The sequence below is a fragment of the Mus caroli genome, unplaced genomic scaffold (assembly GCF_978045245.1).
Source record: "Mus caroli unplaced genomic scaffold, Mus_caroli_1 scaffold_6, whole genome shotgun sequence".
Taxonomy (NCBI): domain Eukaryota; kingdom Metazoa; phylum Chordata; class Mammalia; order Rodentia; family Muridae; genus Mus; species Mus caroli.
Window position 1 is genome coordinate 120,845,547 of NW_028227261.1, and position 8,727 is coordinate 120,854,273.

General features: G+C 41.8%; 1 pseudogene; it reads left to right on the plus strand.

Moving 5' to 3' along the window:
• Nucleotides 1-8,401: 8,401 nt before the first annotated feature.
• Nucleotides 8,402-8,526, plus strand: LOC115031016 (small nucleolar RNA SNORA17; annotated as a pseudogene).
• Nucleotides 8,527-8,727: the final 201 nt, after the last annotated feature.

The following is an 8,727-nucleotide window of genomic DNA, read 5'->3' on the forward strand; positions in this document are numbered from 1 at the left end:
GGGTGATAATTTCTGTAGATAAAGGTAAGGAAATACTGTTTTTTAAAAAAATAATATTCTAATGGACAGGGGAAAATGGGAGAAAGAAGTTATATCTTAGTGATAGAAACTATAGAAACTATAACACATTAGTATCTTTTTGCTTTTGCCCCTCTAAAAACATACGCAATAAATATGTTGTAAGAAGATAATTAGCAGTATGGTCTTTTCAAAGCAAAGGTCTGATGGAGAGTGTAGCTTCTGGGGCCTGGAGACAGAGTCCTCTGAGGGTACCATTAGAGCCACTGCAGAGCAGACCTTGCTCCAAGCAGAAAGAGAAGAAAAAGATTGTGTGCCTTATGGTAGTGAATGGTATGGAAACATTTAAGTGGAGCAATCATGCCAGAAAATGGTTATAGGTCTAAATACTCAGAGAAGCGTGTCCCTTTAACTCCCAGAGCAATGTAACCAGAGGTAAGATAAAAGCAATCCCTTTGAAGTCTGACAACGAAACAAAACACTTCCTGAACATGCCTAAGATTAGAAAATACATTTAAATTTTAATTAGGATGATGAATGGGCTCAATATTCCTCACACAGGAAGGAATAAGGAGAGAAGCAGAGGGTGTCTGTGCAAGGTCCTCGGGGAACCGTACTTCTCCAATCCACTCACACAGTAAGTATTACTGAGTACCTACTGTGTGACAGCGTGTTGCTTATTTTTCTCATGTCTATGACAAATACCTCGCAGAAACAACCTAAGACAGGTAAGGTTTCATTTGGCTCACAGTTCAAAGGTGCAGACTGCTATGGTAGGGATCTCATGGTGACAGGCATCTGGATCAGTTGGTCACTTTGCACCCACAACCAGGAATCAGACAGCTATAGGCAGTGGTGTTTGACTGACCTTTTTCTTCTATTCAGGCTGGGATGTCAGCTCATGGACCGGTGCCATCCACATCTAGGGTGTGTCTTCCACCTCAATCAGTCTAGAAGCTCCACCGTAGGGAAGACCACAGGCTTATCTCCTGGATGATTCTAAACCTTGTCAATCACTGCAACCAGATACTGTGGCAGATTCTGAGACCCACCTTAATAGCCTAATATTAATGACTGTCCTTGAGGATCTTAAACTCTTAGGAAGACTTAGCACATGTGCTACAGTGAAGGAATGTAGACTTATGTATGAATGTATGTATGCATGTATGCATGTATGCATGTATGCATGTATGTTTACAGCTCCCCACAGCAGAGCACAGCATCCTCCTCTCTCTCTTCAACAGACTGCTTAAGGACTAGTTTCCAGTCTTGGTATCTGACCCTCATTCTCCAATCCACACTCACAGTTTTTTTTTTTTATTTCGTATATATTTACTGAAAGCAGGGCAATCATCTCATGTGCCCATTTCTTCAGCAAAAGCCTTAACTTTGTCACATCAGGGGAGGTAGACTTTCAGTCTGCAGTGGGAAACCATACCTGAACCCTGACCTCCTGGCTCACTGTGTAACTACTCCCAACTGAGACTTGTGGCCTGGAATGTGGCTAAGGAACTCAGATGCCCATGTTTTAAAGCACAGAGAACACAGACTGAAGAGCTCTGACCCAGGCACTCCTGGAACTTGCTTTATCACATGGCATCTACAGGACAGAAATGTTATGATGCGAATGGTAAGTGAGACAGCAGTGCACCATTGCTCCCATCAAAGCAGCCTGAGGATGTGGAGGACAGCAGAGTGGACCAGAGTATGACAGCACAGGCCTTCTGCTCATTCACAGACTGTATTCTAGGGCCTCCTCTACAGAACCTGCCCCGTCCATGGGCATTGAAAGATTGTCTTAAAGATGATATCCTCTAGAGAAGGTACGCCAATCATACTCTCGAGAAAGGAATTTGACCCTCGTAATAGAAACTATAGGAGACACTGGAGAGCTGCAGCCTTCCTGGGTCAAGATAGCAAGCAAAGGAGTAGAATAGACAGAGAAAAGAAAATCAGAGGGGAGGGGAGGGGAGGGGAGGGGAAGGAAGGGTAGCGGAAGGGAGGGTAGCAGAAGGGAGGGGAGCGGAAGGGAGGGGAGCACCAGCTCTTCTCTCTAGCTCTGAATCCATACCTATCCATGAAATGACTGAGGCAGCTACAAAGGAACTCCTCTCAGAGCTCAGACAGCTCCTTGGGTATAGGAGCTTGTCACCAAAACCTGGCAATTCAGTCCATGCTGGAATCCACATAAAGAAGGAGAAAACCAACTTCACGAACTTGTTCTCTGACCTCCATAGCACACACACAGATACCACACAACGGTGCTTACACCCACCCACACCACACAAGTTGTGCATGTCCCCCCCTCTCTCTTTAGGCTGAATTCTGTTTCTGTTCCCTTTGGACACTGAAGAAACTTAAGTGATGAGATCAGAAGGCACTTAGCAGACCGGCCTTATTACTTACCTCGAGTACCACTCAAATGCTTCAGTTAACAAACAAGTTCGGCTAATGGAAATCACCAGAATGCTACAGAACAGACTGTAAACAAACAAACAAACAACAAAAACAAAACAACAAAAACAAAACAACAAAAACCACTGCTGGCTACCAGAGCACACAGTGTGAGAGGGCAGAGTGGACGGCATGTGTGTTGGTTTCTCAGAAAGCCAAGATACAGGGAAAATTTTAAGCACCCTTCACTATTGAAATTACAACTTGAGCGTCTTGATCAACCAGTGGTTCCAAAACCATTGAAATCAGCTGCTCCTAACAGCAGCACCAGTAGAATTAATCTAGGAGTAATTGCTAGCTCATGGCAACATGATAAGGTCCCAGGACAGGCCCCAGATTTCCCAAATCATGGTGTAGTCAGATGAACTAAATACCAGCTCTCACCTTCTGTGAGACAATGCCAGGGCAGTGTTTTGCATCTGAAGCCTAAATGCATTCATACCATCTTCTCTGATACAACTCATCCATTAAATGCCAATTGTACATCCCTCCAATAAAGACAGATTAGCTTTCCACTCAGGAGATTAACCTATAAACTGCTTTTGTGTTCATCCATTACAGGTTCTGTGCCTCCTGAAAGATGAATAACTATAGTTCCTGAGGAGACTTGTGTATATATATTGCAGTGGTAGACATTAAGTTGGAAGAAGGGTTGATTGGTATAGGCAACAGTGATAAAAATGAACAGCCCTCTCATCTGTCAGGCAGTAAAGTAAATTGGTAAGAACAGCCCTCATTACCGCAAGTTGAGTGGGTATGCGTGGCCTCCAATTTCTGACCATGTATTCATTCTTACTGTGACAAAATAAATATGATTCCATAAAAACTTGGTTATAAATCAATTCATCCAATGAGCAAGTAAACGAAAGATTATATGTGATTTACAGACGAGTTCATTGGAGGCCCTACGTTTGTTGCTAATGCTCTTATTTTTGCAAACAGTGTGTCCTTTAAAATGAAGTGGCCAGATTATTTTTGCCACACCAGAAGTCTGTCTTCCTTAGGGAAAATGGCAGATCAGAAATCAGACTCTAACAAGCTGTGCATAATAACATGTGGCGTGTGTTACAGCTGAGTTCACTCCTGCTGCTTGCAGGACACATATCTACCTAGCATTGTAGGAGCGCTCGTTATCTTGACGGTGCCAGGGAGGGATGGGGATGACATGAAGGATCTGTATATAGCACAAGATGCTGTCTCCTGGGACAGTGTCAAGATTCCCGGCATTAAGACGATGGGAATAAATGCAGGAACCACTAGGATTTAAAATTACCACCTCCCAATTATAGATTATTCTTAGCAGCTCCAAAGGTCCTGCAGATTAGTTTTATAAATTGTGTTGATCTCATTATAATGCATATCCTTCATAAAATGCAGGCTAGAAAGAGCGTGGGCCTCCTGCTAATTCAGGATATTCTTTGGTTGGTTCTGCCCTCACAATTCCCCCTGACATAGAAAATCCTTCTCTCTATTTTCAAAAACTTCAATCTCTTCTCCTTAAATTTTCTGCACTATTTATTGCCTTATCTTTCATTCAGCAAATATTTATTGACCACCAACTATGTTTATAGCATTACATTGGACACTAGGAGAGATGTAAAGATGTATAAAACATACTTCCAACCCTTTAGAAAAGCAATCTTTCCCAGGATGTAAACACATGCACACATGAGAAGCAAAACGTCAATAAAAAATTAAAATTGTGAAAGGATGTTGAAAAAAAAAGATTTCTCAGGGCAGCACATTTGAAAGACCCCATAACTGACAGCGGCAGAATAGAAAATAGGAAACTAGAGGATGCAGTAATTTTTCAGGGTTCAGTGGTCATAAAAGCTTTGTAGAAAAGAAGCACGGGTGGTTTGGACGGTTTTAAAGGAGACAGCCCAGGCATGGGCAAGGCCACATGTTAATATGCAGAGGTGAGCAGGCATGTCATGTCGGGAGAAAATGCACGCTCTGCAGGCTGAGGTCTGGTGAAATGGACTGTGAAGGGCAAGCGAGAGAGTAACTTGGAGTGATGTGCCAAACATCTGTGCTCCGGGCTTTACCTTAACAATGGCGAGCATCTGGGGAAAATGTTCCTGTTACAACCCTCACTGAAGTCTAACACACTCAGGTATACATGCTTTCTTCATTGTGCCTTTCTTAATTTAATTTTTGTTTGGCAATTATTTTATTTATATTGTATTTTTGTGGTATGGAATGGTCAGATCGATAACATTGATGCCTCTGTTAATTCACTCCCCTATTGTTGTGGGAGGATACTCAGAATCGGCCCTGGGGTGGGTTTTAGGTGTTACTGACTGCAGTTACCAGAGCCGACTTTTCTCCTGTCCGTGTATACTGTGACACCTCTGCAGTCACACTCACTGACACCTACTCGTAACCACCGCTCTACTCCCTCTTTCTGTGCACTCCACTTTTTCTTATTCCACACACAAGCCAAATGCACACATTTTGAATGTGCCTCCAGACAAACTTTAGCAAACGGGGACGATTATGTAACCATCATTGTGATCCAAATATAGAAGATCTCCACCATCCCAGAGATGGTTCTTGTGGCCACTTCTAGTAAATCATTATACATCTTTCCTCTTGTAGTTATATGACAGCACCTGGCATTTTGAGCAGTTCCATACTTACTCTATAATGTTTTAAGGCTATTATATTATATTAATATTTTCAGGGGCTCCTTTGGCCAACAATATGCAAATCCTGCTGCATAAAATCTCATCTGTATACAGAGATTCTTAGAAACACTGGCTGTTTTCATTAGAACAATCTTCTTCTATTAGAAATGGTCAGGGTCACTGTCACATTAGGAAAGCCTCCAACCTGAAGGGACAAACCAAGAAAGGCCAGGGAGATGGCTCAGTGGGTAGAGGAGCTTGCCACACAATCTGAGCACCTGCACTCAGTTCCCAGAATCCACAAAGATATAGAAAGAAAGAACCAAGTCCCCAAAGTTGTCTTCTGACAGCTGCACACATGTCATGATACTTATGCATGTGCACACATTAATAATAATAATTAATAATTAATGGTTTGTTTTATATTTACTGGGGTTTCTTTATTTTTTTCTTACAATATACATATCTTTTCATGATTTATTTATTTTATTATGTGAGTACACTGTTACTGTCTTCAGACACACCAGAAGAGGGCATTGGATCCCATTATAGATGACTGCTGGGAATTGAACTCAGGACCTCTGGAACACCAGTCAGTGCTCTTAACCGCTGAGCCATCTCTCCAACCCCTTACAATATATCTTAATAATATTCTTTCCACTCTTAGATTCTTCACATCTCCATACCAACCCAATTTCATACCTTCCTCCCTCCTCAAGGAAGAAAAATAAGAAAAAATATTGAGATTTCAGCTTAACCCAGTCAGAATGGCCAAAACAAATGACAGCAGATGCCAGTTTTTAATTGCTGGTGGGCATACAAATATGGGCATACAAAACCCAACAACCCTGCTAGAGACCACTGTGGAAATTTCTCAGAAATCTAAAAGTAGATCTACCAAAATCCAGCAAGATTTTTTTAACTTATACCTAAAGGACTCTACATTATACTACAAAGATACTTGTTCTTCCATGCTCACGGCTGCTCTATTGATAACAGGCAGAAATTGGAAACAGCTTAGATGACCATCAACTAATGAATGGGTAATAGAACTATAGTGCATTTATACAATTAAATATTATTGAGATGTTAAGAAAAATGAAATTTGCAGGTAAATGGATGGAAGTAGAAACCATTTTTATGAGTGAGGTAGTTCAGACTCAAAAATATAAATATTGCATATTTTCTCTTATATTGGGATGTTATATTTTAAGATAGATGAATAGATAGATAGATAGATAGATAGATAGATAGATAGATAGATAAGAGAGAGAAAGACAGAAAGAGACAGAGAATCAGATGGAAGAGGAAGACTCTTCCAAGGAAGGTGCAATAAAGTATAGAGCTATAGAGGGAAAACTAGAATATGGTGGGAGATAAATGGGGAAGATGATAGAAAGGGAGGATAAAAGCAAGAATATGGGGAGGGAAAGCTAACACTATAGGGTTTTGGAAAACCATGTGGAAACCCACTACTATAGAAACTTCTTGAAATATGTAAACACATGAAAGAATCTTGAATGGAATTCCCATATAACAGGGGAAGAAATGCCCTAACTAGACATCTTATGCTACCAAGTAAAAGTCACAGTTTAAGGTACAGTTATGTCATTGGCCAAAGGAGCTCCATAGCCCCCTCTGAACTCCACAGCCTCCTGCCTATGCTCTTCATTGCTTTCCAAAACCTGATGGCAAGGCTCTATTGCTGATGATACCATAGAGCTGGTGCCTAACGGTAAGCTTCACCTCTACTGACTAGTGTTCATGGTCATAGAAGGTAGTGTACACGCTACTGGAAGAAGGAAGTAATCTTCGGTTTCACCCAGACATGAAACCTGTGGCCTACAATAGTGACATGCCTGCAAGGTATACTGGGATAACCGTGGCATAAAAGTTATGGGAGAAACCAACCGCTTTCTTCTCTTTTGATTTAAGGGCCACTCCATGAGATGAAACTCAGACCTGACGCTGGTAAAGTAGCCAACAACATGAAACTAGGTAGGTTATGGACCTAGGGAGAAAGCATACCACCACTATGTTGCTAAAGACCAATAACAATCAGGTAACTCCTAACAACATATTGCTAGAGTCATAGAGCAGAGCATCACTTAGCCCTTCTCAGAGAAGGTTCCGCTTGAAGTAGAGTGCAATTAACATAGACTCCACCCCTGGACAATGCACAGAGAGTTAGAGACTTTGGAGGCCTCAGTCTAAATGGTATGTCTTGATGGAACCCTCTCCTCAGGTCTCTGGGGTCTGCATGAAAAAGGAGGTAGGAAGATTATAAGAGCCAGAGATGGTTTGATGGCTCCAAGGAACGGCACCCTCCAGGCACAATAGGCCTGGTGCATACATTTCTGTTGAATTTTAAAGCGTGAAAAGTAGCCTGGAAGAAGTAAATTGCACGAAATGAAAAGAAATTTTCTCTTTCTAAACTAAAATACACCTAGAAAGTTAGAAGAGCATGTATTTATAATAATAATAAAAAAGAATAAAATATTTTCAAAAGAGAATAATTAAGAACGGAGAAGTAGGAGCTGAGAGATGATTCAACAGTTAAGATCACTTGCTGCTCAAGCATGAGACTGAAGTTCAGAGCCCAGCACACATATGAAAGCCAGACATGGTCCTATAAATGCCTATCACCCCTGCACTGGTGGAAAAGAAGATAGTAGGGTCTCTGGGTAATGCTGATTGACAGCATATTTGAAAAACATAATCTCTGGAGCCATTGAGAAACCACACCTCCAAGAGAACAAGGGTAAGAGTCAGAGAATGATGCTCAATGACTTCTTCTGGCCTATGTGAGTACACACGCACACACACATGCACACTCACATACACAGTCAGGAGAGGAATGGAGGGAGAGAGAAGGAGAGAGGGGGGAGAGAGAGGATGATAAAAGTCACTTAAAAATCAAATAATTGAAACAGAACAAAACAAGGGCTGGAGAGATGGCTCAGTGGTTAAGATCACTGTCTGCTCTTCTAAAAGACACCAGAATCTCTGTGGCTGCTCACAATCAGCTATAACCCCAGGCCTAGGATATCCAACTCCCTCATCTGGTCTCCAAAGGCACCAAACACATACAAAGTACACATACAGACCTGCAAACAAAATACCTATAAACACAAAATTAAATTAAATTTTAAAAATAGAATTAAAATTTCTCTCCAGAGAATAAAGCAAAGGGGCAAAGAAATGGGGTAGGGGAAAAAGATATTAAACTATTAAACATATAAAAATCAGAAGAGTAAATGAGCTTCAAAAAGAGAGGAAAAAAATTAAAAGAAAAGTTTGCTGCCCCTAGAGGCATTGCATGTGTGGCTGCTGTGTCACATGTGCATCCGTAGGTGACAGAGAAGCTGTGTCTATGAGCAGTGATCTTACCGATGAACATCTGAATGAACATTCCCTGGAAAAGCAAGCCTGAGATGACCTCAAAGCTACACAAGCCCAGATGGGCCTCCCAGGGCAGAGAGCAATCTGAAGACTAGAAGACCACACCTGGGACTGCAGGCCAAGGGTGGGAGTGAGCCAAAAACAGTGGCCCTGACATAGGGCCACTCAGGTGGGCACAGGTGAGGAGCGAGCCCAAGAAGACCACCAGACCAACACCATGGGC